Below are 22,389 nucleotides of genomic sequence, written 5' to 3'. Positions count from 1 at the left end.
TTCAAACTTTAAATGCTATGTCAGATATTATTATATGACTTGCCCAGGTGGCACACAACTGAGAATCGATATTCAAATCCAGGACTCTTGATCACAAGTTGAGATTCCTTTCTAACATACAACAACTTTCTCTGTTACTGAAAAGGACCCCAGAAATGAGTTAGTTTAATGCCTATCATTTTATAGACAAGGAAACTAAGACCCAGAGAGGTTAAATGACTTCTTCACTTTATGTGCAAGATCATATGATTAGTGAATGGCATGATTCAGACTAGAAAATCAGATTTTCCATCTACTCTTTTCTTGGTATCATATAACTAGGATTATTTTTTCTCATTATATCATGTAGATTGGATTGGATGCAGCCAGAGAATATCTGTGCATGCTCTATACTTAGCCAGAGCTATAAGGTGGAAAGGACACTTGTTTTCTATTGAATAAAATTATAATAATAATTACTAATAATTATTATAATCTAACAAATTTTAATAAAAATTTAGTTAAAATAACTTAATATAAATGGCAATAATATGTTGATTTATGTAGAATTTTCAGTATATAAAGATCTTTTGTTTACGTTATTTAATTGGAGCATCCTAACAATCCTGTAGTATAGCTAGGGCAAGTATTATTATCCCTATTTTCCAGATAGAAAACTGAGATCCAGAAGGGTAAGTTCACATAATTAGCAAGTGGTCAAGCTAAGAGTAGAAACTAACTCTCTTTTGTAGTCCTCAATTCAGCACTCATGAAGATGTTGCTAAGAGAGCTTTCAGATAGGTTCTGAAAGTATTCCAAACCTGATTTCTTCCCTAGGTTATTCTTAGGTTCATCAGGTGATAGGAACCTTAGAGATTCTTAGTGCCTTAGTTTACATTCCCAGTGATATTCATAATGAAAAATAATTACAGTGACAATTCATTTGTAAGTGCCAGTATCCTTAACCTTTAAAGGGGCTGTCCATCAGCTTTGCTGACATAGAGAGAGACTCATTGATTAAGTGAGTCACTGAAGTTTGTGATTCTCTTATTAGGATTGTTCTATTAGAGGTATCTGAAATTGATGATGTGTAGTGGTCTTGTAAGTATGGTTTAAGACCTTCTGAAATGTCTTTCCTTTCCAAAAGGGCCATTGAGCTTTTGGGACTTTTCCAGATGAATAGAACCCACCTATATAGCCCTCTCTGACCCTTTACGTCACAGAATAATACAGGCTAATATAACCAGAATGGTAATATTTCACTACTATATTCAGAGTTCTCCTGTTCTTTGATCATAGTTTCATGTATAGGAATGAAATGTAGGTACTTATGTTCACCTGTTCATTTGTCTCAACTTTCTACAGGGAGACAGAAAAGATTGGTCCTTCAACTCTTACAGCAGTTAAATAGATTATGGAGTTTGTTCTTTCTACTTCTCCTTGTTCATCTCCCTTCCCCCACATCCCACCAATTATGTGCCATGGTGCCTCTTGTGTAGTATAAGGAATATTTGATTTTGAGACTGAGGAACTGAACCCCTATTTGAGCCCTATTGTATTACTATCAGTGTAATGATGCCAAAATTACTAAACCTCTCAGAACCTTGTTTTCTCCCTGTAAAAAGGAGAGGAGAGAAAGAAAGGGATATGATGTTCTTCAAGATTCTTTCCAGCTCTGAATCCTATGATCTTAGACTAATGATCTTTATTACCTTGGTTACCAGCATCTTCTTCCTAAAACTGCTCCAATTGATCATAACACCTTTTTTTTTTTAAAAAAAAAACAAATCTTTAACAGCTTTGGAAATAAACTCCTCATGATACCACTTCACCTTTCCAGTCTTATCATCCATTCCTCCATTCATGCTGCAGTCAAATTAAGCTACCAGTGGTTACCTGAACATATCCCACATTTTCCCATGAAAGTGCATTAACCCTTGCTGTTCCCTTTCCATTGTATTATCTTTATTCCTGCTCTGCTTTTCAATTCTTATGAATCATGCAACCTTTAGAATTGAGGGTTTCTATGAAGGCTTCTGTGACTTCATTCCAAGTCAAAGGTATTCTGTCCTTTTAGTTTATATTGTAGTCATCCATTGTAGCACACAAATACTAATTAGACTGTAGTCATTGGTGAACCCTATAGTGCCTATCTTAGTCATTCCTGATAGATTGTGAGCTCCATGAGGATAGGGAATATGTCAAATTCATCTCACATTCCTTGTAGCAACTGCTATAGGGCCTCACACCTATAACACACTTTCATTGGAAAATGTGGGATATGGTTTTTTTTTCTAATTTTATATATTTTATTCCCCCTATTATATGTTAAAACAGCTTTTAAGATTTTTTTTTAAAGTTTTGAGTTCTAAATTTTATCCCTCTCTCCTTCTCCTCCTCCCCCATGGTAAGCAATCAGATATAGGTTATACATGTGCAATCATGTAAAATATCTTCATATTAGTTATTTTGTATAAGAAGACTCGAATAAAAGAAAAAGAATGAAAGAAAATGAAAAATAGCATGCTTCAATCTATATTCAAACAATATCAATTCTTTCTCTGGAGGTGGATATGTATCATTATCCTTTGGGATTGTCTTGGATGGTTGTATTGCTGAGAATAGCCAAGTCATTCACAATTCTTCATCATACAATATTGCTGTTACTGTGTACAATGTTCTCCTGGTTCTGTTTACTTCACTTTGCATCATTTCATGTAAGTCTTTCTAGTTTTTCTGAAATCATCCTGCTTCTCATTTCTTATAGCACAATAATATTCCATCATAATCATATACCACAATTTATTTAGCCATTCCCCACTGATAGGTATTCCTTTGATGTCCAAAGATGACAAAAAGAGCTGCTATAAGTATTTTTGTACAAATAGATCCTTCCCCCCTACCTTTTTATGTCTTTGGGTTATAGGCCTAGCGGTAGTATTGCTGGATCAAAGGGTATGCTTAGTTTTATAGCCTTTGTGCCTGGTTCCGAATTGCTCTCCAGAATGGGTGGATCAGTTTACAGTTCTACCAACAGTGCATTAGTGTCCCATTTTTCTCATATCCCCATGGAGGCTTTCTTAATCCTTCCAGCTGCTACTGCCTCTTTCCTCCAACTACCTTATATTTATTTTATTTACATTTGAATAGATTTATAAGTGTGCAGTTTGATTGATACACACACATACACATGTGTGTACACAGTATACATATATGTATATGCATGCATGATATATATAATGTTCAGTGAAGGGAGGGACTGTTTTACTTTTGTTTTTAGCACAGTACCCAAAATTTAATGGGTGTTAATTATATGCTTATTATTTTATTGGTTGAGGAATGTTGTTTACCATCTACTTTGTTTTTTTGCTTTTTGGAGGGGGGATGTAGGGCAATTGGAGTTAAGTGTTTGCCCAAGGTCACACGGCTAGTAAATGTTAAGTGTCTGAGGCTGTATATGAACTCAGATCCTCCTGACTCCAGGACCTGTGCTCCTTTCACTGCACCACCTAGTCGCCCCAACCATTGACTCTTGATTGTCTATACTTCTGGTATGATAGAGATGAAGGAGAACATGAGTATTTTGTCACATAGCTTTATAGCATATAACCTTTTGCCATAGCAATTGAAGCATTAACTTGATTGGCTCAGGTATTGAGCACTCCCGCTCCCCATCCTCTACCCCAATTGCTGGTAGAATTGTTAATGGAATGGGTGAGTTTGCAAGCAGGCCAACTTCTGCCTGCTTGCCTGAAAAGATACATATACATGTATATTTATAGACTTAGGAGGGACATGATAGCTCTCTTATAGTATTTGAAGAATTGTCATATGGAAGAGAGATTAGACTTGTCCTGCTTGGTTGTAGGAGAAAGAATCAGAATCATGGGGTGAAAGTTGAAGAAACATTCCATTGTCTATTAAGGAAAAACTTCCTAACAATTAAAACTGTGTAAGAGGGGGCAGCCAGGTGGTGCAGTGAGTAAGAGCATCGGCCCCAGTGTTGGGAGACCTAGGATTGGTTCTGGCCTCAGATACTCAGCACCCACACAAAAATAACTGGCCGTGTAACCTTGAGCAAGTTACTTAACCTCAATTGCTTAAAAAAACTGTGTAAGAGGGGAATAGATTGCTGTAAGAAGCAGTGAGTTCCTAATCGTTTGGAGATCTTCAAACATGAATGGGGTATTGCTATAGGGGCAAAATTAGGATTTATGCCCAAATCTTCTGATGCCAAATCCAGTGCTCTTTCCATTGTACAAATTAACTTCTTATTTTCTACATCTGCTCTAAGTTTTGAAATTGTTTTTTCTTTTACCCAATTCCAATTTTCCTTTCCTTTGGTCTCAACAAGGACTTAGAATTCTATAGAAAATAGAATTTTAGAGCTGTCAGTGACTGAATAAAATATTTATGTTAGCCACCCCAAGTTCAGAAGAGTGAATCAAAACCCACATGATTAAGTTATTGAACCAAGATCCATTCATTTGACAAGCATTAGTAAGAGCCTGCTACTGGACTTCTGTATAATTTGGTTATCTGAATGGGAATAGGCAGGCCAGCTCCATATACTTACTTCATAAAACAACCTGGAGTTCACACCAGATCAAATAATGACCAAGAAACTTAACTAGAAACTATAGTGACTTCTACTCCAGAAGTACACCAAAAGATCAGCCAGAAACCCATGGGCAATAGGAAAGGAGGCATGCCAGCAAAGTCAGCAAAAGAGTAGCCAAATAAGCCCCAGAATATGAGGCTAGAAACATTTATAGTCTGAAAGATTATATGTCTGGGAACAGCAAGAGAAGAGGTTTGAGTGGGGAAATGATGAAGAGAGATGTTTTAGAATAACCTGGGAAAACTTGTATGAAAAGATGCAAAGGGAAGTCAGCAGAACCAGTAGAACAATTTATACAGTAACAGCAACATTGTGAAGACCACTATGAGATGTAAGAACACCAAATAATGCAATGATTACCCACAATTCCAGCAGACGAATGATAATGCATATTACCTCTGTTCTATATTCTGATAAAGACATAACGGATTCAAAATGCAGAGTGAGGCATATATTTTTATATTTGGCCAATGTGGAAATTTGCTTTGCTTGACTATCTATGTTTGTTCTAAGAGTTTTGTTTTTCTCTTTTTAAAAAAAAATGGAGAATGAAGTGAAAAGGAAAGAAAATAAATGCTTATTGATAAGAAAAAATTAAAATAAAATAAAGGCAGTTGAAGAGACAGAAAAAGTTCATTATAAAAGAAACACACAATCTCCTAAATGACATGTTTAGAAAAGGCTAGACAAGAAATACTAGGAATTCTAACATGTGGAGGTGAGAAGAATGTATATACTCTCTGTTGGGTGAGCAGCCTGAACAAAGTCATAGAAATGACATATTGACTGTCCTGAGTATAGGAACACCAAGCAGGGCAGTTTGTCTGGAAAAAGTACACAAAAGAGAAAGTACAATAAGCCTGAAAAATTAGGCTGGAGCCAGCTTGTGAATGACTTTAAAAACCAAACAGAAGAGTCTGCATTTTGTCAGCTAAGAAAGACAGATTCACTGAAACTTCTTAATCACTAGAGAGTCCTTTATCAATCAATCAAATTGGTAGCTGTGGGGAGAAGTGATTAGACTGGGAAGAGATTGGTGGTAAAGACACTAATCAGGCAGCTATTGCAATAGTTCTAGCCATGAGGGGATAAGGGCATGGGCTAGGGTAGTTGTTTAGTAAATAAAATAAAAGGTGAGTGGAGATTTTTTGGGGAAGTAAAAGCAAAAGTTGGCATCTGACTGGATATGATGGTTGAGCGATTGTGAAGGGTGGCTCAGAGGTTAAGTAACTAGGTGAATTGTAAGGATGATTGGACCTTCAACAGAAGTAGGAAAGGAAGGAAGATGAGCCAGTCTGTACAACTATAGTTAATGCAAACTTAGCACAGTGCTTGGCACATAGTAGGTGCTTAATAAGTGTTTATTGTTTGACTGACTGAAAGGGTAATAAATAAGCAATCTATTATTTGCCTGAAACAATTCAGAGTAGCCTTCTTATACTTAGCTACCATTTATGTACTCTATGATCCAATGACACTGCCTTCTTGTTATCCTGGAACAGGACACTCCATCACCTGATTCTGGGCCTTTTCATTGATGGTTCCCAATTCCTTGAGTTGTCCTCCTCCTCATCTGGGCTTCCTTGACTTCCTTCAATACTTAGCTCAAATCTCACCTTCTGCTAGAGACATTTATCTCTGCCACCCTCCTTTCCCACATTCTATCCCTACCTAGTGCCTTCCCTCTGGAATTACTGGGCTTAATTAACATTTACACTTTAATATCTTGTATCTGAAAATTTGTTTGTACATATTATTCCCTATTAAACTGTGAGATCCTTGAGGAAAAGGACCTTGTTTCTCTTGGTTATTTTTTGTACCCCCAGTGCTTAGCACAGTGGCTGGCACACATAGTGAGCCCTTAAATGCTTGCTGATTGATTAATCTTCCCAGGAATTATTTCTTTTCTCAAGAAAACCTTGCTGACATCAATTAATTTCTAATTGATGCAATATGGAAAGAGTAGAGAGATTTTTTTTGGAACAGAGATTCTTTCCAGTGGATCTTAACTGCTGGATGCCATTACCTTAAACATTTCCTCCATACACAAGATTAAAGAAATCAATTTCTCTGCATCTCAGATTCCTTAGAATAATAGAAAAATTAAGAGGTTGTACTATATCACTTAGGTTCTTTCCAGTTTTTAAACTATGATCTTAGATCTGTGCAATTTGGATTAGGCTGTTCGACAGAACTGGCCACACCAGGTTGCTGAATTGGAGAAAAGATAGGCAAAAAGATGACCAAGCCAAGTTTTAACTACTTTATGTTAGATTTGGCTTTTCATAGACTTCAACTAATTTAAAGATCATGAGGGTCTCAAGCTAATGAAACATAAGGGTGAGGTACTTTCAGGTGTAAATGAAGCATTTCATACCTTGGAAGGGGTCTGAGGCCTTGAACACTTCAATTGCATGTGAAATTCTCAGAAAAGAAAATGAGCTTACCTCAGAACAGAAACTACTTTGTCCCTTTCTCCCCTCCCTCCTTCTGCCCTTCTCTCCCCACCTCCCCAAGAATCTGGGAAATATAAATGATTGGTCACCTTAAGGGAGGATTGCTCTGAAGCTGGAAGAATTGTAAAACAGGGGCTACATCAGTCCTTCCTCCTGCGTGGGAAGTGACAAACCTCAAAGACAAAGTCTTGATGAAGTCACAGAGGTAAAGCCTCTCTCTATAAGCTAAGAGTCTGTCTTTTCTGAAAGAGCACAGTAGTAGCACTGCTGAAAAGAATACTGCAACACTTCAGTAAGAATCTCCTAGCAGCACCTATGTGAGAATCAAAGGCTAGAAGTGGTGGTAACTGCATTTGCCCATCAGGGAGTGAACCCAGGTAGTCTAGGAGTCTGACTTATGGAGTCACCATACCCTTTGAAGAGCCATGCCCAGAGCCCTGGCTACTTGCATAGCCAAGCCTGGCAGCAGCAGGGCATCATGAGGAACCAAGTCAGTCAGGCAAGTCACCGTGCTGGCCTATTGCTGCAATGGATGTATCTAGCAGAGAGGCTGTGTCCTGTGAGGGACATCCCAGCTGAGCCATTGGTGATGTCCTGCCCTCCAGTGAATTCATCTGCACTCCTCAGAGGGGAAACGACCCTGAGGCCCTGTGGTTGCAGAGTTGTGCATTGCCTTAACCACACATTCCCAATATGTGTGCCTTACTATCATTATACTTAAATATTCTTCCCCCACCCAGACTGAGTATGCATTAGGGGAGAGTGTGCTCTAGAGTTTTGAGAGGAAGGTTTGGAACTACTGTTCTTGCTATGACTTTTTGAATAAATGTCTTTGCTAACACCTAAATGAGTCTACTGACTGATTGTTTATGGGAAGCATATTGGTGGGTGGGGGGGTAAGGGTTGTGATCTATAGTGTTAGGAAGATAGGTAACCATGGGCTTACCTCTAGAACCTGAGGTAGCAGATACCCTGCTTAGGGCATGACTTGTCAATAGCGGTGCAAATTGAGGCAGTGAGCCCAGACAGGTTGCTATATTTATGATTGTACCAGGAGCCCTATGGCCATAGCTGTTGGCATAGAAAGCCATCTTGTCAGTTGTCTTTGGCACAGGTCCTGGAAAGGTTTTAGATTCCTGCGGAAAGGCGTACTCACTGTCTACTGACTTTCAGCGGCACATCTTTAAGTGACTCAGATGTGACTAAGAAGACTCAGTTTTTGTCTGTGACATCATCCTCACTGTATAAAGATTTATTTTGGGCACCCAGAGGAAATGAATTCCTCAGAATGGAAACAAATATTGTTGTGCAACTGTTTCTATTATTAATTTGGGCTGCTGGGTAAGTACTGATGATGGACAGTTAGGGAAGGGCTTTTTCCTTTTCCAAATGGTTCTTTGGGGATCATCCTTACAATATTCTAGGTGAGAGGAATGTGAGGTCTTGAATTAGAGTCGTGACTCCTCGCATGTAGAATGGAGTGCTATCAGAATCGGAAGTTGACTGCTACTAAGACTGGAAATTGTTGCAGGAACACCTGAAGGCCTTATATGTTTGTACAACTTCATAGGTACTTTGGTTTTAGGCAAAGCTTATTGAGGAAATATAGTATAGTGGGTAGAGTGCTGGACCTGGAATGAGGAAGACCTAGCTCTAATAGTTATTAGATGTGTGACCCTGAGAATTTCACTTCACCTTTTTTGAGCCACACTTTCCTTACCTGTAAAATGAGTGGTAATAATATCTGTAGTACTCACCTCACTCAATGAATTGTTGTGAAGCTCAAATTGTATTATGTATACAAAACACTATATGAATATCAATTTATTGCTTATCTTAACATAGATTCAGGGAAGGGGAGGGAGGGAGAGAAAATCTGAAACTCAAGGAATCATGGAATTGAATCTTGTAAACTAAAAGTAAACAAACAAATTAGTAAAGACCAAAAAAACAAAATAAAACAAAACAAAACCCATAGATTCAGGGAAATTAAAAAAAACATATTTGTATTTATTGAATTCATATAATTAATGCATAGTTCCATCTTGGACAAAATAGGCAATTCATTTAGCACTTATTCAGAGTTATGCTGGAGCCAGCTCATACAAGGCTCAGGAGAGCTGTTTGTTAAATTTAAATTGTGAAACTGGCAAATGCTATGTATCAGGGTTTGATTTATTGTTTCATTGATTGTCTAGACTTGAGAAAGTAATTAAGTAAATGTTAATAATGCAGATAAAACTTAAGAGGTATCATGCATTTTTGGAGAGCTGATGGTTAAACATTTACCAGCATGCCCCCACAGGATACTGTGCACAGGAAAAATTGTGGTTTTCCTACTTGATGCTCTGCTCCCTTTTGAGACACCCAGAGAATTTCCTCTTTCAAATCTGCTCTGAGAAAGACATTTTATATCAGTTATTTAAATCTTGGTTTGAATTTAGTTCATGGTGTGTTTTATTTCATTCACTTATTCATTCAGCAAATGTTAAATTTATGTAACCTGCCTCTGGCCATCCCTACAAGCTATAGAGAGGTTTGGGGCAGGGGATTTACCTGTTGAACAGGTAAGTGTACACAGATTCTCAGGTTTCAGAGCCTCCTTGATTTTTTGAAGATGACTGGTGGTAAAGAGAAAAAAGTCTGAGAAAAAGAATAAAATCAGTCTTATGGAACCAGATAGAAATGAGAGTTGGGGTGTTAGAAATGGATATATGCCCTGGCATTGGAAACGGTCCACTTCATCCTATCATGATTTCTGCTAACAAACTACAGTTGTTAGACTGGGGGCAAGAGGCCAAACCAGAGACAATATACAGAGCTGAGTGAAACAGTGAGACACACATAGAGCCCCAGTCATGTTTCCCTCCACCTTTTCCCCTTCTCAATGAAAATGAAACCCTCAATGAACTATCTCAAGTATCTACTTTCTGTTTTTCCTCTTTTTCAGAGAGGGGAGGAATTAAGGGAAAAAAACCTCTTTTAGTCCCTACTGATACTAGTTTCCAGACTACTGATAATTCAAATGAACTGCTTTTTCATTTCCTATCAATTTATTTCCCTGGATAGATGTAGCAAAATTCCTCACTGCCTTTTCCAAAGTGAAGCCAGTTACATTTCCCCCTTAGAATTCTAGGGATACCCTTGAGGGATCAGGGAAACCTTTCTTTAATGCACTTGGCTTGAGCTCTCATTCTGGTGTGTTTGTGATTAATGACCAATTTTATTTAACCTATTAATATCAATTATCCTGTACAAAGGAATATTTATTGCAAAGATATAGCAAGAATAATAGTTATAAACATTCCTCCCCAATTCCTTGGGAATATATTCTCCCTTAGACCACTATTATAAGGGTGGTAGTATGCTGTTTTGTTTTTGTTTTTGCCCATGTAGATAATTATATCTATATGAATCTGTCTTAAAGGTGGCTCACAGAGAGGCAAGTAGAGAAATCTCTACTGTTTCTTCTCCCTACCCTTCTTGAAGGGAGACTTTGATTCCTGCACTCCTCAGAGAGGGGATACTGGCCAACAATTATATCTTTTTGCTCCTTTTAATATTATTATTCAGGGGAAGTAGTTTTCAGACTTAAGCTAAAGTCCTGATCACTATTCCTTAAAGGGGAGGGAGTGTACCAAGCTACAAGGCTTGACCCTCTTCCTGCCTGATGCCAGTTCCACATGTAGCATGTAGCACATGGCAAAGAAACCCATTTATCCAAGTTGACAGCAAAACAGAAATCAAAGAAAGCCCAGACAATACACAGAGTAAATGAGTGTTCCTAGTGAGAGTGAGATAACTCAGTTCATTCAAGAGAGAACCCCAGATCTCACCTAATGCAAAATTCCCTAAAGTCTTTGGGGTAGCAAGCTTGGGATGGTGACATGATAGGGACTCCTAGCTCCTCTTATGTTGACTTCTTCCCAGAGTCTTTTTCTCTTCATGGACCCAAAGAAAGACTGAAATTGCTATCTCTCTAAAAACTACATGCCAGAAAAAGCAGTTCTCTCTTCTGTTCTTATCAACTCTTCTTCCTCCTCTCTGTGAGTAATGAATCTCCACCAAGAAGAAGATAGTTTCATGTGATTGACCCTTTGGGTCAAGGGTAATACCATGGTCACTGGGAAGAGTGGACACAGATTTAATGCAGTTTCTACATATATTAGTATCCATTAGGTTCAGTTCCAAATGTGGCATGGACACTGTGTGACCCTATCTATACCAATCTGCCAATCTCTGCTGGATGAGGTTTCTCCGGTAGCAGAATGGATAGAGCACCAGGCCTAGTGTCAGAAAAACCTGAGTTCAAGTCCAAAATTAGGGACTTACTGTGTGACCCTGGGCATGTCATTTAAGCACTTGTTTACCACAGTTTCCTTCTCTGTAAAATGGAGATAGTAATAGCACCCACTCCTGAGTTATGAGAATCAAGTGAGATAATAAGTGCCTGGCACCAAGCAAGCATTGTAGAAATGTTAGCTATTGTTATTATTGTTGTTGTTTTTATTATTATTCTGTAGGGTCTTGTTTCTGGGCTAGCTGGCTACTCCTAGATCTCCTGATGTCTCATTTTCCTGACATTTCAAAACTCATAAGATCATAGTTCTCAATAATCTCCTTCGCCTAAAGGCAAGAAATAGACATGACAGACAGAAGCCACATTGTGCTGGTTCTGGATGAGAGAAAACACAAGGTCCTCTCTCCCACCTAGATATCCATAGCACTTGATTCTCCTACTTGGCCTTTTGAAAGCACCCCAGTTCTGGATATGTCGCCGATCAATAGTCTGTCTCATCATTATATGGTTAATAGACTGACATTGAATACAAAATGTCTGTGACCTTTTTCTAACCCATCTTCCACAGTTATTAGAGTGGTGGTTACTAAAGCAGTGGTTTGATCATATTACTCCCTTAATCTCAAAACTCTAGTAACTCCCCATTATCTCAAGGATAAAATGTCAACTCTTCTATTTGACTTTAAAGCCCTCCACAATCTGATTCCAGTCTGCCTTTTTGGCAGCTGACTATGGTTGGGACTACTCAGCTGTGGCAGCTACAAGCTGCTTCAGTACTAGACTTTAATGGGGCCAGAAGCAGAAGAGCTGATCAGAATCCAGCTGATTTCACAGCAGCTAGAGGTGAATCAATGCCTAGAGTGGAAATAAGACTGTGGTGATCAGGAATAGAAGGTATTAAAATTCCTATAGGCTACTGAAATGGAGGAGTGCTTCCTCTTCTCTTTTGTTTATATAGACCCTGAGGTTCCTGGGCAACTCTTTTCTTACCTTAATCCTTTCCATGGCATGGCAGTATAGGTGATTGTAAACAGAGGGTTCAATGGAGGAGCACTTTAAAGTTTTCTTTTAATTTTCTTATTCAGTGCACTATGTTCCTGTAGCATATTGAGTACTTGGGTCCTGGGAATGTGGTTCAATCAATCAATCAATGAACATTTATTGTGTCTAGTATGTTTCAGGCACTGTGATAAGCACTGAGAACACAAAGAGGTAAAAAATCCCTGTCCTCAGGGATCTTACAATCTAATGGGGAGACAACATTTCCAAAGCTATATACAGGATAAATAGGAGATACTTAACAGAGGGAAGGCACTGGAATTAAGAGGGGTTTAGTTAGGACTTAAAGGAAGACAGGGAGGTCAGTAGTCAGAGAAGAGGAAGGAAAAGCATTTCAGGAACGGGGGACAGTCAAAGAAAATACCCAGTCAAGTGATGGAGTGTTTTGTTGGTGGAATAACTAGAAGTCCAGTGTCATTGACTTGAAGAGTACATGTTAGGGAGTAAGATGTAAGAAGATTGGAAAGGCAGGAGTAGGGAGGTTTTGTAGGGTTCTGGAAACCAACCAGTGCATTTTGTATTTGCTCTTGGAGGCAATAGGAAACCATTGGAGTTTATTGAGGAGGGAGCTGACATCATCGGTCCTGCAATTTAGTAAAATCACTTTAGTGATTGAATAGAGGATGGATTGGAGTAGGGAGAGACTTGAGATAAGCAGATCCAACAGCAAGCTATGAGAGATCCAACAGCAAGCTATGGCAGATACGACAGCAAGCTATGGCAGATCCAACAGCAAGCTATGGCAATATTCTAGACATGAAGTGATGAGGGGCTATAAAGGAATGGTAGCAATGTTAAAGGAGAAAAGAAGCATACTTGAGGGATGTTACAAAGGTGAAATTGGTGTGCCTTGGCAACCTACTGGATGGGGTGTGTGAGTGAGAGAATGATGTGCCTTTCCACAATAATAAAAAAAAGTTAGGAGGTGGGGAGGGTTCAGAGAGAAAGATAATGAGTTCTGTTTTGGACACAATGAGTTTAAGGTGTCTCCTGGATATTTTGTTCTAAATGTCTGAAAGGCAGTTGGAGATTTGAGATTGAAGATAAACAGAGGGATTGGGGAAGGAAAGGTAGATTTGAGAACTGTTAGCACAGAGATGGTAATTAAATCTATGGGAGCTGATGAGATGAACAAATGAAATGGTGCAAAGGTTGGAGAGAAGAGGACCCAGGATAGAACCCTCAGGGACACCCCACAATTATAGGGCATAATCAGGAGGAGGATTCAGCAAAGGAGACAGAGTGGTCAGATAAATAAGAGGAAAACAAGGAGAGAGTAATGTCCCAAAAGCTTAGGGAGAAGAGAATCTTAAGGAGGAGAGGGTGATCAACAATGTCAAAGGCTGCAGAGAGGTCAAGGAGAATGATGATTGAGATAAAGCCACTGGATTTGGCAACTAAGAGAGTATTAGTAAACAGAAACAGGAGATTGTGAGAGTAAGGTGGGAGCTCAAGAATTGCATGCAGACTTAGTTTATATATACAATAGACATATGTAGGTATGTACACACATCTACCCACACCCATACCTACATATCTCTATCTCTATCTCTTCACTAGTTTAAAATCCCAAATCCAAAACTTCTTAGTGCTGCCATTTGAAGGTTTGTCGATAGTGGTGATGGTGGAATGATGTAGGCATTTGAAGCCTAAGCACTTTCTAGTGGCCTTTAGAGATACTATAATCTTTTATAAGATTCTGGCACATTCTCTAGAGAGGAAATGAGGGGACTGCTCATCTTGTGGTTCAAGGAGCCACATGTGGTATACAAATCAGATACGGCCTTCTTGTGCTAAAGCACTTATATTATACACATATATATACACACAGACACATACACACACATATACACACACACACTCACAAATGTATCACTAATATATTGATATACTGCTATCCCATAGGATTAAGGAAGGTAACACAAAAATTTAATTTGTTATGATTTTAATGATTTCTCATGATATTACACAGTTTCATGTGCTGTCCACAGGTGTTACATTTTGCATATATTTTGTATTTATTTATATAACAGAAAGCTGAGCAATGAGAGCCCAGTCAGGCCATATGGATGTTGGCGAGCCTACTTTTGAGTTTGCACAATTATGGTACTCAACACTTCCATACATGTGCTGAAGTTCTGTTTCCCCTTCACTTTTTTCATGGTGAAGTAAAAGTCTTTTCCTTGACTACTGAACCTGAACTGAATATGTATATAAAAGTTTCCAACTAGAAAAAACACTCTCTATTTTTCATTAGCTATATTGATGTAAGGAGAACAAAATGCTATAAACCTCTGCATGAGGAGAGAGGTTTTGGGCCTCTCTGCAGGATCACCTGTGGGACCTATTTTTGTTTCTATAATTGTCTTATCTAATCTGTTTTGCTCTTAAAATAAGGAATATTGGAGATTGCTGCAACTGTATGAGCTTTGGAAGTTTGGAAAAGTGAGCCACAGAGCTCTAGCAAGTGGAGTCTATACTAGAATTTGCCAGCAGCTGCACTTGGTGGTGACAGTGATGTGCCTGACCCAGTGTGACAGCAAGTACCCTAGCATACCCAGAGTGGCCTGCTAACACAGGTTCTTTGTTCTGCTTTTCTAGGAAACACTGCTCAAAAAGGGGTTAACAACCCTACTTTTAATTACATTTACTAGTTCAGGGGAAGGATCAGCGCCCTGAACTTGGAGAAAATACAAGCAGAGAAGTTAGCATAAAGACCAATAGACAGGGCTCTGATTGCCTGAATCAAAGCTTTACATACACCACTGGACTGAGAGAGCCTTTATATCTGAGCAGTCGGGGGTGGGGGTGGGGTGGGTGGATCCTGAACATGTTAGTCAGAGTCTCGAAATCACAAGGTCCTTCTCATAAACAAACCCCCAAAGTAAAATACCAACTCGGAGTATATATATACTTATCAGAGCCAAAAAGCATCACAACCCTTGTGACTCAGTACCTAATCAACTTAGTACCAAAAGGTGTGGAAGCATTCCTACAAGCAAGCCTCCCCCTAAGCAAGCTCCTCCTTAGGCAAGTCCCTCTCCCAATGGGCTCCATGTAAGGCCTATTAATGGGCGGAGAAGATCTTATTATCCCATTAACATAACACCCAAGAGAGCAGCAGATCCTGAAGCAGTGGCTGTACTTCATTCAGAAGTGAACTGGAAAGGACAAATGCTTTATATAAACCTCTTTAGCCTTGAGTCCACTCACTCAAGTGGTAGAGAGAAGAGTGCGCCTCTGATTCAGGAAAATGGGCTTGTACTTCTGTTCTTGCTTTATCTTTTCAATAGCATTCAGTTGGTAGAATGCATAGGGGCTGGGTTTGAAGTCTGGAAGGCCTGAATTCAAATTTGGCCTCAAACACTTATTATCTGTGCTAACTCAAGCAGGTCATTTTGCTTCTGCTTGCCTCACTTCCCTCATCTGTAAAATAGGGTGATACCATTTACCTCATGGGTCTGTTGTGAGGATCAAATATATAATTATAAAGCACTTAGTACAGTGCCTGTCCCATGATAAATACTATACAAATATTAGTTATTATCATTATCAAAAAGATCATTTGTGTTAATTGGTCAGATTTTGAGTGGGGTACCAATTATTGGTTCAACCAAAGATATAGGGGATTTATTTTTATTTTTTTGATTGCAATATTTATTGCACTAGACAAACCAATAACAAAATACAATTAGAGGAACAAAAGTTCTAGAATCTCAAGGGAAATAATGAGAAATAAGTATATATCAAGGGAATATAGCCTTACCAGACCTCAAATCATATTATAAAGCAGTAGTCATCAAATATGATTTAGTACTCATTTGAGAAAGAAATGCAGATAAGTGAAAGAGGCTGCATAAACAGAAACAGAAGCAACTGAAAACAGTAATTCAATGTCTGATAAAACCAACCACACAAATTACTAGGGAGAGGACTCCCTTTTTTTTTTCCTTACAAAAACTGTGGGGGAAATGGAAAAGCAATTTGGTGGAAATTAGGTTTAGAGCAACATCTTACACCATATTCCAGAATTGGCTTTTTAGTTACTTACTGGTGAGCTTCCTCTTAGTGATCTTTTTTATTTACATTGTTGTAGTAATGTGTTTTCCTTTGATTCTGCTTCTTTCACTTTATACCAATTGATATAGGGGATTTATTAATGACTGATAATTAGGGAGATCAAACTGGTATGAAAGATCAAGGCAATCAATATTATTACAAATATACCCCCCCTCCCCCAGACCCTCAGTAATGTCCCTAGAATCCTGAGAGGAAGCTATGGCTAATCAACTCTGATTTGATCATGTGAGTGTGAATTGGGATCAGAACTACACACACACACACACACACACACACACACACACACACACACGCTTATGTGTATGTATGTATATGTATGTATACATATGTATGTATGCGCATATACACATATTTTTCACCCAATCAAATGCAAACTTGAAAGCAGAGTTGTTTTTTTTAATGATATCCTTAGTACCTATTACAGTGCCTGGTACATGGTAAGTGATGGGGTGCTTGGGGTGTCTATGTTTGTAACATCAGTTTGTAAAATTAATTTGTAAAACCAGTTTGTAAAATCACATTCCCCCCCAGCCTCAGAACATTAACACTGCCCCTTCCGCTTGCCTGCACTCTGCCCAGCAACAATTCATGAACTGTTTATCTCCCCTTAGTATAATGGCCAGTTGCACCTATGAATCCTTCAATGCACTATCTGTAAGTTAACTCCTCAGCCAATTATACACATTCTGAATCCCCGTTTGCCTTGGTTCCCAACATCCGTCTTGTCAAACATGACACTGATGGGTGGCAGACTAGGCACTTCTCATTCAGCCCTTGACTGCTAGCTGACTTAGTGACGTTTCAAGGCTAAAACCACACCTCCAGATAGCTCCCCCTTGGGCTATTTCCCAGTGAATTATGGGCAATATGCCTGCACAGTTGATATTAAAAGTGTATGTTCCTTTAAGCACTGGACCATTCCTTAACTCCTCCCTAATTCCACCCTTACTCACCTAGTTAGCATAATTGGCATCTGATTTACTATTGTAACTCTTTATAAATCATACCTATGACTTCTTTATGTTTGTAGGTTCCCTAAGAACCCCTGCCCTCTGTAAAGCGCAACAATAAACTTTTCCAATCCTGACTTAAAAGATTGCTTGGGCCTTGTGAATTTCTTCCATACTGCCCTGCAGGGACTGTGGTCATCAGAGTCCCTGCAATACCTATCACCCCCTCATCAGTAAGTGCTTGCTGTTTGATTGTTTGAACAACACTAACAATATTTTTAAAAATAAGAATCATGAACAAAGGCATGTACTCAATCAGCAAGCATTTACTATATGCCAGACACCATACTAAACACTAGGGATACAAAGAAAAAGTGCAAATACTAAGGGCTTGGAGGTGACATGGCTTACCGGGCACATGGTCCAACACCTACTAAAAGCATTAGATTCTAACTCTGGTCTCCTGAGATGGGGCACTCCTTCCCCTCTACCACACTGCTACTCTTGGCAATGTTGAAGGTGCTTTGAGCTTTATATCCACTATCCCAAGGGAAGTCAAATGCTTAGGCATAGCTGAGAGAAAAACCACGGTGATTGAATGGTTCTGTTCCAATGGAGATTTTCTGCGCCCACATGGATCTGACCATTGTGGCTGTTCTGGACCTAGATGAATGACTTCAAATTTGATTATTATGCTTTCTGCTGAGGGACACAAGGACTGTCTCAGCATATCAAAGGTGCTATTATATTCCTAACATTAGTAAGAAAGGTGTTTTTTCCCTCACATTGCAATAACTCTATGTTTCTTCTAGCAGTTATAAAACACTAATGACATTATGGATAATTTTGTTCTGATTCACATATTGCTTAATTAGAATTTTACCTGGTAACAGATGGCTGCCTTTATTAAATCATGATATATTCAACCCACTGGAAGCAGCTGGTTTGGAGGTATATTGTTATTTATATTTTTCCTGCCAGAAAGTCAGGCTGAATGGAATCCAAATGCAAATTATTCAATTCATCTTATTCAGAGACTCAGGGACTTTTTCCTTGAGACTTTTGGAGTCCCAGAGATGGGCCATGGAAGGTATAAGTAGCTTGTTTGATGCCAGAGGCAGATGCCATTTCATAGAAAAGCAGCAGAGCCAAGTATGTGTGCTTAACACTCTGTTCTCTAGGTCTCCTGGGAATTACCAAGCATACGTGCAAACCAAATCAACAAACCTGGGATGTTGGTTGTTTATATCAATAAACAGGGCATGGTGATATCTCATTTCTTTAACATCACTGAGGAAGGTGCTCTTCTACAAAAATGAATTTTCTAATTTTCTGAAATTCATCATAATAAGTGGTCAAATGATTACTATTTTAATACTTTAGCATGAAATCTTTTGAAAGGGTATCACATTTATCTCCGCCTCCTTCAAAAGGAGATAAATATAATATAACCTTTTTTAAAAATTCAGTATCCTCATTACAATTATCTCTTACTGTGTTGGATTATTTTGAATTGGAAAGAAGCTTAGAAGTCATTTAACTTTAATACTTTCATTTTAGAGATGAGTAAACTGAGGTACAAATAAGTGATTTATCCATGGTCACATGAATAGTAAATGGAAGATTCTAGATTTGGATCCAAATCATTTGTCTCCAAGATCAGTATCACGTGACCTCCCTGAACCCATACTAAACAATTTCTTAATTCTATGACTTTTTTATGGTTACTTTTTTCTGTTTTCATTAATTTTCTCTTTCTATGTCAAGCTATCAGTGCAATTGCCTCTAAGAACCCCAAACCTACCTCCACTGACTAATTTACTACTTTAATCTTATGTAAATCAGGGAAGATGATCACAAGCTTTATCAAAATAGTGTATACAGTAAGAATGAATAGGTTCTGAATGAAGTACTAAGGGGGACTTATTAATAATTTTTATTTATTTATTTATTTTGCTTTTTTAGAGGGGCAATTGGAGTTGTGACTTGCCCAAAGTCACACAGCTAGTTAGTGTTAAGTGTCTGAGGCCAAATTTGAACTCAGGTACTCCTGACTCCAGGGACAGTGGACATTCACTGCCCCACTTAGCTGCCCTGGGACTTATTAATAAAGTACATGAGTTTTTAGTGTACAAATTGCTTCAGAGATCTCTTTTGTCTCATCCCTGTTTCTTGGTTGTTTTCTAGATAGTTGAGGTTAAAGGATAAGTGACCTCCAGGTGAATTTTAAAAAATATGTATAAGTGAATTAACAATTAAATATATATGCATATATGTTGTATGAATATATAACACAATATAACAATGCATGTTATATACATGTATCTAATTATTATATGTGTATATACATATGTTAAAGATATTTCTGTATGTATGTTATCAGCCCTGGAACTTCAAAGCCCATTGGAGCACAAGCTCTAGCAGGTCCAAAATAATAGGAAAGTTTTGTGGGCCAATGATGACTGTGTGTCATCCAAGAACCAGCTTTATTCAATGAATATAGGCTTATTCCCAGAAAGGTGAAAACCAGGTGAAGATGAAAAATATTTTTGGTAACAACGAATCATGAAATTGCCTTCCATTGTAATTCAGTAGAGAGAGTGCTGGATACTTAGTGGCACAGGGGCTAAAGTGCTTGACTGGAGTCAGGAAGACCTGGCCTCAAATTTGACCTCAGGCACCTACTAGTGTGTGACCTTTGGGCAAGTCACTTAACCACTATCTACCTCAGTTTCCTCATCTCTAAAATAAGGATAATATTAGTACCTAACTACTGGTGTTGTTGGGAAGATAAAAGAAGGTGACATTTGTAAAGCATTCTGCAAACCTTAAAGCACTATATAAATACTTCTATGATGATCATAATCATAATCATCATCCAGAGCCAGAGAATCAGAGTTCAAAACCCAGCTCTGCCATTAACTACCTATGCTATCTTGAGCAAGGCATTTCATCTCTTTGGGCCTCAGTTTCCTCATCTGTAAAATGAAATTGTTGGACTAGAAGGCCTCCAAGGTCTTTTCCAGATCAAAATCTATAATACTATTTCCTCCATCCTATGATGGAGGCAAGTTCTGCATTGAGGGAATTATGGAACTTATAAGGAATAAATCGAATCTTTTGAGTATGTATTTATTGTAATGAGAGATTGTAAGATGAGACCATTAATCATTTTAAGTGAAGTTTTAATAGTAGAACATAATGAACCCAGGGACTGCCAGGGGTCATGTACCCAAATAAGGCAGCCCCAAGCATATACATCTCAGGGTTTATATAGACAAAAACCACAACATAAATGTTACCAAGGGGAGACCACAACTTAGTTGTTTTGCAAGCAGGGAAAACACAGAAGCCAAAAGTTAGCAATTAGTTTATTGCCTAACGATTATTATCCAGCGATCAGTCTGTTGCCCAACTGGAAAATTCCCAAATCTATTTTGATAACTGAACAGAAGAATGTGTGTGTGGGGTGGGGGCTATAGGCTCCAGGGAGCAGGTTTGGGCAGATTTACTTGGCAGGTTTGCTGCCTAAGCAGGCTTTGTTGGGTTTGGGCAGGTTTCCTAGGTAGCTCTCCTATGATGGGGAGAGATGGGGGATGTTCACTAAATGGGGTCTAATATATATTGTACCTGCTTTTAATCAATGACTTTATTAATGTCCAGTGTTGGGACTGGAAATAATTTCACTGAAAAAATCAGGCTAGTCAGTCACTGCTGAAAGCAATAGGCCTTTTCATTTAGTTTCTTTAAGGGAAGACCATTTGGAGATAATCCAGGAACATTGTGGGGAGGTGGGAGCAACAGGGGCGGGGATACTGGGTCAGCTCTTGGCACCTCCCAATCATCAGCATGCCATACTACCTCCTGCGTTTGGAAAGGGACTGATACCTCCAAAATGGGACAGAACGGGCAGGGAGGAGGTACAAATAAGAATATCAAGAGACAGTCTTGGGCATTATGGGTTCTATAAAGGAGAAAGACATTTTTATCTGTTTTGTCAGAGACTTCTCCCATAACAGGGTGTGCCTCTGCAAAATCCTCACCAATTCTGTGGGAGGGACTTCTTGATCACTCCCTGCATTAGACTAAACCAACAAAGTTGTTTGAAGTTTCTAACTTAAAAGGTTCAAGGAATAATAGATATAAGATATTGGTGGGGAAGAGATCCAGAAAAGGGTCATGGCAAAAGTCCTTGGTAGGAGGAGGGTAGAGTCAGCCTATTGGATAGAAAAACCTGAACTAAAAAGAAACAGATTATTTTTTTTTTTCAGGATACAACAACCTCAAATGAATGATTATTTTTAGACCATCAGCTATGACCTTTGACTGGAGAGGTACTCATTCACTTAGAGACATCCTATCCAGAAATTTGAGAGTGTTTCAGTTTGAGGGACAGTTATAAGGCAAAGTAGAGACACTAACTTTCCAAAAAGACACAGGTGCAGAGGGACAATGTTCAAGTCGTTCAAGAAACAGGAAACCTCTGACATCAAAAAAGAATGCCAGATACATACTAAAATGGAAATTAGCTTTGACAATTGAGAATTGACTTGAGTAGAAAAGCAAATGTTGGAAACACAGTTGCATAATTTGCATAGCAGAGGTGGTATACGCAGAGGGAAAGCTTCATGATGATACACAGAAAAGGGAAAAGGTATAGGGAACTTATAGCATTAGAGGTGTGAATTGTCTTAGACACATGTATTCCATTTATACATACTTCATTACCACTGGACTTAAGTTTGTGTCCACTATTCTCATAGATGTGTTCTTCTGTCATTTCAGTCACACCTAACTCTTCATGACCCCATTTGGGGTTTTCTTGGCAAAGATACTGGCATGGTTTGCTGTTTCCTTCTCCAGCTCATTTTTGCAGGTAGGGAACTGAGACAAACAGGGCTAAGTGACTGGCCCAGGGTCCCACAGCTGGTAAGTGTCCAAGAC

This window comes from Petaurus breviceps, unplaced genomic scaffold (genome assembly GCF_028583685.1).
Source record: "Petaurus breviceps papuanus isolate PSGF00001 unplaced genomic scaffold, PetGlider_PUasm1.0 685, whole genome shotgun sequence".
Taxonomy (NCBI): domain Eukaryota; kingdom Metazoa; phylum Chordata; class Mammalia; order Diprotodontia; family Petauridae; genus Petaurus; species Petaurus breviceps.
The sequence above is the reverse complement of the archived record's forward strand: the minus strand, read 5'-3'. Positions refer to the sequence as shown.